Raw genomic sequence first — 7,471 nt, forward strand, 5'->3', positions numbered from 1 at the left:
ACGTACACATTAAAACCATCACAGCAGTCACTACTGACGGCATGTGTACATCACACACTATCATATCGTTCATCAGACGCGACCCGGCTTATTCTTGACGTAACCTTACATGATTCTGTTTTAAAGCACGAACTCTCTAGATAACTTTCTTGTTAGGGGTGGCCCCTCCATATAGGCCAGTGATTCTCAAACTGTGTGCCGCGAGAGATTTGCAGGTGTGCCATGGGAGTTTTGAAAAATATTTAAAATTGCTAGCATTTTGAAACCTTGAACATATCGAAAAATTAAATGGTAAATCAATGTCGCAAATATTAAAAAAGCAACATATATAAAAAGGCAATCTCTGTCAGTCTGTCATTCATTGGTTCCTTTCGTCACGCGAGACTTGTGCGAGATCTCGGGTTCGCCTAAGACGCCAATTGCTGGTAGCTATTTTATTGCCGATCCTGATTTATGTACTGATCTTGTCCAAATAGTTCCAGAAAGGTGTCGTTGTGTCATTGTGTGTTTGAAAGGTTCTATTTTTAGCGTGTGGCTTAAATTAGTCGTAACGACCAACTAAAAACGACCCGAACAATTTGTTGATTTGGAAAGACAACGTTTTGTGGTAAAACCAGCTATTCGTGAAAGAATAGCATTTATTGAGCCGTGTAACACTAGTCTGAAGCGAATGTCGATGTGGGGCTGTAGGCGCATTTACTCGTGTTGAATTACATATTAATTGTTTATCTAAAATGTGATACTAATATAGTTTAACCAGAGTCTGATCAGTTATTAGTATTGACTGCTTTGCACATTAACACTCATCAAGAAACTTTCGGACGAAATTATTTGATCGCTATGGACTTTTACAATGGTGACCGGGTACTAAACTGGGTCAAGTGAAGATCACGTCGGGTCTAATCGTCATAATATATGTTAGTACAATAAAGTTTTAAAAAATCTTCATCATACGTGGCTTTTATTATGAAATGACAGCGCGCGACATTCAGTATGATCTGTACTGCACATCTTTAGGTTGATTTCGTCATGAAATGTCTATGTACTTCCGCATTGAGGTTTTTCGGGTCACGTAAATAATGACCTTCCAAGGGAATAAGGCTGTATGCGGATCCAAATAAAGTGAATAATTGCCATTAAAGCTATATGTAATCGAATTATAATAAACCCGACACTGAAATAGTCAGTACTCAACGCATACATGTTATACATGAATTTTGCTATAGTCGATTTCAAAATCTATTGTCGGTGAGAATCAGACTGGATCAACTTTGAAGACAAAAGATAAAGAAGAAAGCTTCAAGACAGCCATTTCGGACCTCTCTCTCTCTCTCTCTCTCTCTCTCTCATATTAACTCCGCACTGCATTCAATGTGTAGTTAGTAACAGAAGAAAAAAAAATTATTTGGATTTTCAGGTAAAGAACATCTCAATGCAGCATTTTAACATATACCCGAAGTTGTTGCGCTAAATTTGTTGGCTAATATTTCTATACAATATGGTTGTGTACCAAAGAAGATTTTATGATATACTGTTTACAGTTCCAGCTGTACTACCTTCACTAATTTCTACAAGTGTTGCATTTTTTATTTTGGGGGATTGTTGCTGTTGTTTGTTTAAGTCTGTGTGCGTAACACGTTCAACGGTGTGTGCGTAACACGTTCAAAGATTTTATTTTTTTAAAAAGACATGTTAAGTTAATGAGTTGCCTTTTGTAATCTATGATGGTAATCGCAATCTATTTTGCAGATCCCTACAGGCACAAGAATGTCCGTGTGAGGTAAAAAAGCTAACAAATAAAAATTTACAATAAAAGTAAAATATACAATAACCTGCCATTGGTCATAATATTTTTTTAACTTTTAGTACATAATAGTATTCTCTAAACTCAGAGTTTGGAAAATAAAATGTAAACCATTATAATACCACGTAATAGAAAGTCTGTTATTTCAAGGCATTACCAAGAAAAGAATCTTTAAAATATAAGATTACAATTAATGTTATATAAAGACAGACATACAGGACTTTAAAGCATAAAGTTGTACACATATAGAACATACCTACGTTGTGTTTAGTTGATTAAAGGCAGTATTTCACGAGTGAAGTGAAAACGTTTTATTGTCACGAGTAGATAGAAGGAAATGTTTCTCGAGTGAAGTGAAAATGTTTTATTGTCACGAGTAGATATAAGGAAATTATTCTCTAGTGAAGTGAAGCCATTTTATTGTCACGAGTAGATATTAGGCAATATTTCATGAGTGAAGTGAAAACGTTTTATTGTCACGAGTAGATATTTAACAAGGCAATATTTCACGAGTGAATTGAAAACGTATTTCACGAGTAGATCTATAAGACAATATTTCACGAGTGAAGTGAAAACACTTTATTGTCACGAGTTGATATCAGGAAATATTTCACGAGTGAAGTGAAAAAGTTTTATTGTCACTAGTAGACATACGGCAATATTTCACGAGTGAAGTGAAAACGTTTTATTGTCACGAGTAGATATAAGGAAATTATTCACTAGTCAAGTAAAAACATTTTATTGTTACGAGTTGATATAACGCAATATTTCACGAGATAAGTGAAAACATTTTATGGTCACGAATAACTATAATGAAATAACTAACAAATGTAACCATTTTATTGTCAAGATTCGATATAAGGCAATATTTCACGAGTGAAGTGAAAACATTTTTTTTTGTCACAAGTAGATATAAGGCAGTATTTCACGAGTGAAGTGAAAACGTTTTATTGTCACTAGCAGATATATAAGGCAATATTTCACGAGTGAATTGAAAACGTATTTCACGAGTAGATATAAGACAATATTTCACGAGTGAAGTGAAAACACTTTATTGTCCCGAATTGATGTCAGGCAATATTTCAGGAGTGAAGTGAAAACATTTTATTGTCACAAATAGCTATAATGAAATAACTCACAAATGTAGCCATTTTATTGTCAAGAGTAGATATAAGGCAATATTTAATGAGTGAAGTGAAAACGTTTTACTGTCACAAGTAGATATAAGGCAATATTTCACGAGTGAAGTGAAAACGTTTTATTGTCATGAGTAGATATAAGGCAACATTTCACAACTGAAGTGAAAACATTTTATTGTCACGAATAGCTATAATGAAATAACTCACAAATATAACCATTTTGTTGTCAAGATTAGATGTAATGCAATATTTAATGAGTCAATTGAAAACGTATTTCACTAGTAGATATAAGACAATATTTCGCGAGTGAAGTGAAAACATTTTATTGTCACGAGTTGATATAAGGCAAAATTTCACGAGTGAAGTGAAATCGTTTTATTGTCACGAGTAGATATATGAGAATGCAATATTTCACGAGTGAAGTGAAAACATTTTATTGTTACAAATAGCTATAATGAAATAACTCACAAATGTAGCCATTTTATTGTCAAGAGTAGATGTAATGCAATATTTAATGAGTGAAGTGAAAACGTTTTACTGTCACAAGTAGATATAAGGCATTATTGCACGAGTGACGTGTAAACGTTTCATTGTCACGAGTAGATATAAGGCAATATTTCACGAGTGAAGTGAAAACGTTTTATTGTCACGAGTAGATATAAGGAAATTATTCACTAGTCAAGTGAAAACATTTTGTTGTCACGAGTTGATATAAGGCAATAGTTCACGAGTGCAGTGAAAACGTTTTATTGTCACGAGTAGACATACGGCAATATTTCACGAGTGAAGTTAAAGCATTTTTTGTCAAAAGTAGATAAAAGGCAGTATTTCACGAGTAAAGCGAATACGTTTTATTGTCACGAGTAGATATATCAGGCAGTATTTCACGAGTGAAGTGAAAGCGTTTTCTTGTCACGAGTAGACATACGACAATATTTCACGAGTGAAGTTAAAACATTTTTTGTCAAAAGTAGATATAAGGCAGTATTTCACTAATGAAGGGAATACGTTTTATTGTCAAGAGTAGATATAAAACAATATTTCACGAGTGAAGTGAAAACATTTTATGGTCACGAATAGCTTTAACGAAATAACTCACAAATGTAACCATTTTATTGTCAAGAGTATATATAAGGCAATATTTCACGAGTGAAGTGAAAACATTTTATTGTCACGAGTAGATATAAGGAAATTATTCACTAGTGAAGTGAAACATTTTACTATCACAAGTATATATAAGGCAATATTGCACGAGTGACGTGAAAATATTTTATAGTCACAAGTTGATACAAGGTAATATTTCACGAGTGAAGTGAAAACATTTTATGGTCACGAACAGCTATAATGAAATAACTTCCAAATGTAACCATTTTATTGTCACGAGTAGATATATGTAAGGCAATATTTCACATGTGAAGTGAAAACATTTTATTGTCAAGAGTAGATATAAAGCAATATTTAACGAGTGAAGTGAAAACATTTTATTGTCAGGAGTAGATAGAAGGCAATTTTGCACGAGTGAAATGAAAACATTTTATTGTCACGAGTAGATAGATATAAGGCAATATTTCACGGGTGAAGTGAAAATATTTTATGGTCACGAGTAACTATAATGAAATAACTTACAAGTGTGACCATTTTATTGTCAAGAGTAGATATAAGGAAATATCTCGCGGGGGAAAAAAATCAATTGTCACGAGTAGCTATAATGAAATAACTCACGAGTACAAACCTATTATTGTCAAGGGTAGCTATAAGGAAATATCTCACGAGAGAAATGGACACCTTGTACTGTCATGAATGGCTAAGACAACACAAAATGTCTCCCTTCATGAGTGAAATAGTTCCTTATATGTACTCAAACAAACTGTATATTTTATTTTTCTTATCTATTTATAAGGCAAAAACCTTCGATTTGTATGAATTGGTTTCTCTGTTCTGTGCAAATCCGATTAATGACTGCATTATTAAATCGAGAAAATGAAGTTAGAAAAGTTTAAATAAATATTTTAGGATATCGATCTTCAACAAACTTAAATCGTACATATAATTGTTCAGATGGCAGATTTTGTCAAATTAATGAATGTTTTCCTACGAAAATAAATAGATGTTTATTTTCGTTCACACAGTTTATGAGCGGATTGATAATGTGGACCTTGTCGGGTTGGGACACTGTAGATATATAACATAACGGGTCAACATACTTCAGAGCGTATCTAATGAAACAACAGATTTTAATTATCAGTAGAAGCTGTGACCAAATTTCGATTGTAACTTCATTTCTGTTTGCAGTCTACATTAATTAATGCCTGATTTCTCAGTAAGTTGGAGTCTACACTAATCAATGCCTGATTTCTCAGTAAGTTGGGGTCTACACTAATCAATGATTGATTTCTCAATAGTTTTCAGTATTCACTAATCAATGCTTGATTTCTCAATAGTTTTCCGTCTACACCAATTAATGCCTGATTTCTCACTAGTTTTCAGTCTGCACTAATCAATGCATGATATCTCGATAGTTTGCAGTTTACACTAATCAATGCCTAATTTCTCAATAGTTTTCAGTGTACAGTAATCATTGCCTGATTTCTCAATAGTTTGCCGTCTACACTAATCAATGCCTGATTTCTCAGTAAGTTGGAGTCTACACTAATCAATGATTGATTTCTCAATAGTTTTCAGTATACACTAATCAATGCTTGATTTCGCAATAGTTTTCTGTCGACACTAATCAATGCCTGATTTCTCACTAGTATTCAGTCTGCACTAATCAATGCCTGAGATCTCACTAGCTTTCAGTCTGCACTAATCAACGCATGATATCTCAATAGTTTGCAGTTTACACTTATAAATGCCTGATTTTTCAACAGTTTGCAGTCTGCACTCATCAATACCTGATTTCTCACTAATTTTCAGTCTACACTAATCAATGCCTGATTTCTTAATACATTTCAGTCTACACTAATCAATGCATGATTTCTCAATAGTTTATAGTCTACACTAATCAATGCTTGTTTTCTCAATAGTTTTCAGTCTACACTAATCAATGCCAGATTTCTCAATAGTTTTTAGTCTACACTAATCAATGCTTGATTTCTAAATAGTATGCAGTCTACACTAATCATTGCCTGATTTCTCAATAGTTTGCAGCCTACACTAATCATTGCCTGTTTTCTCAATAGTTTTCAGTCTATACTAATCAATACCTGATTTCTCAACAGTTTGCAGTCTACAGTAATCAATACCTGATTTCTCAATAGTTTGCAGTTTGTACTAATTAATGTCCATGATTTCTCAATTGTTTTCACTTTGCATTAATTAATGCCCGATTTTTCAAACGTTTGCAGTCTACAGATAATTAATGCCTGATTTCTCAGTAGTTTTCAGTCTTCACTAATCAATTCCTGATTTCTCAACAGTTTGCAGTCTACAGTAATCAATGCCTGATTTCTCAATAGTTTTCAGTCTATACTAATTAATGCCCGGTTGTTCAAACGTTTGCAATCTACAGTAATCAAAGTCTGATTGTTTAATAGTTTGCAGTCAAAACCTGATTTCTTAATCGTTTTCAGTCTGCACTAATCATTGCCGGATTTCTCAAACTATTATACACTAATCATTGCTGGATTTCTCAATAGCTTTCAGTCTATACTAATAATTGCCTGACTTCTCAATAGTTTGCAGTCTACACTAAGCAATGCCTGATTTCTCAACAGTTTGCAATTTTATTCTAATCAATGCATGATGTCTCAACAGTTTGCAGTCTACACTAATCAATGCATGATTTTTCAATTAATGCCCGATTTCTCAATAGTTTGCAGTCTAAATTAATTAATTTCCATGATTTCTCAATTGTTTTCACTCTACATTAATTAATGCCCGATTTTTCAAACGTTTGCAGTTTACCTTAATCAATGCCTGATACCTCAGTCGTTTGCAGTCTACACTAATCAATGCCTGATATCTCAATACTTTGCAGTCTACACTAATCAATGCCTGATTTCTCAACAATTTGCAATTTTGCTCTGATCATGGCCTGATGTCTCAACAGTTTGCAGTCTACACTAATCAATGCATGATTTCTCAACAGTTTGCAGTCTACACTAATTAATGCCTGATTTCTAAATAGTTTTCAGTCTAGACTAATCAATGCCCGATTTCTCAATAGTTTGCAGACCTTGATATGATTGTGATGTAAGATCGTTAAACAGTTTTATTAGGCTATGTAATCAAGAGTTTGTTTGTTTTGTGTTCTTTTTCTTCCTTCCAGGATGTGTATGGTATGTCGTTGATGAAATGGGCATACGATACTGTATGGGTGACACGTATCGAACAGCAACAGGTTGTGTAAGTGTAGCCACAGCAACAGCTCGTGTACATGTAGCCACAGCTACAGGTCGTGTACTTGTAGACACAGCTACAGGTCGTGTACGTGTAGCCACAATAACAGTTAATGTACGTGTAGCCACTTACAACTTGCATGATTCATATGGAAAACTAATTATAAAAATGTAAGACCTGAAAACAA

The sequence above is a fragment of the Sinohyriopsis cumingii genome, chromosome 15, assembly GCF_028554795.1.
Source record: "Sinohyriopsis cumingii isolate HCF-2022 chromosome 15, ASM2855479v2, whole genome shotgun sequence".
NCBI lineage: Eukaryota > Metazoa > Mollusca > Bivalvia > Unionida > Unionidae > Sinohyriopsis > Sinohyriopsis cumingii.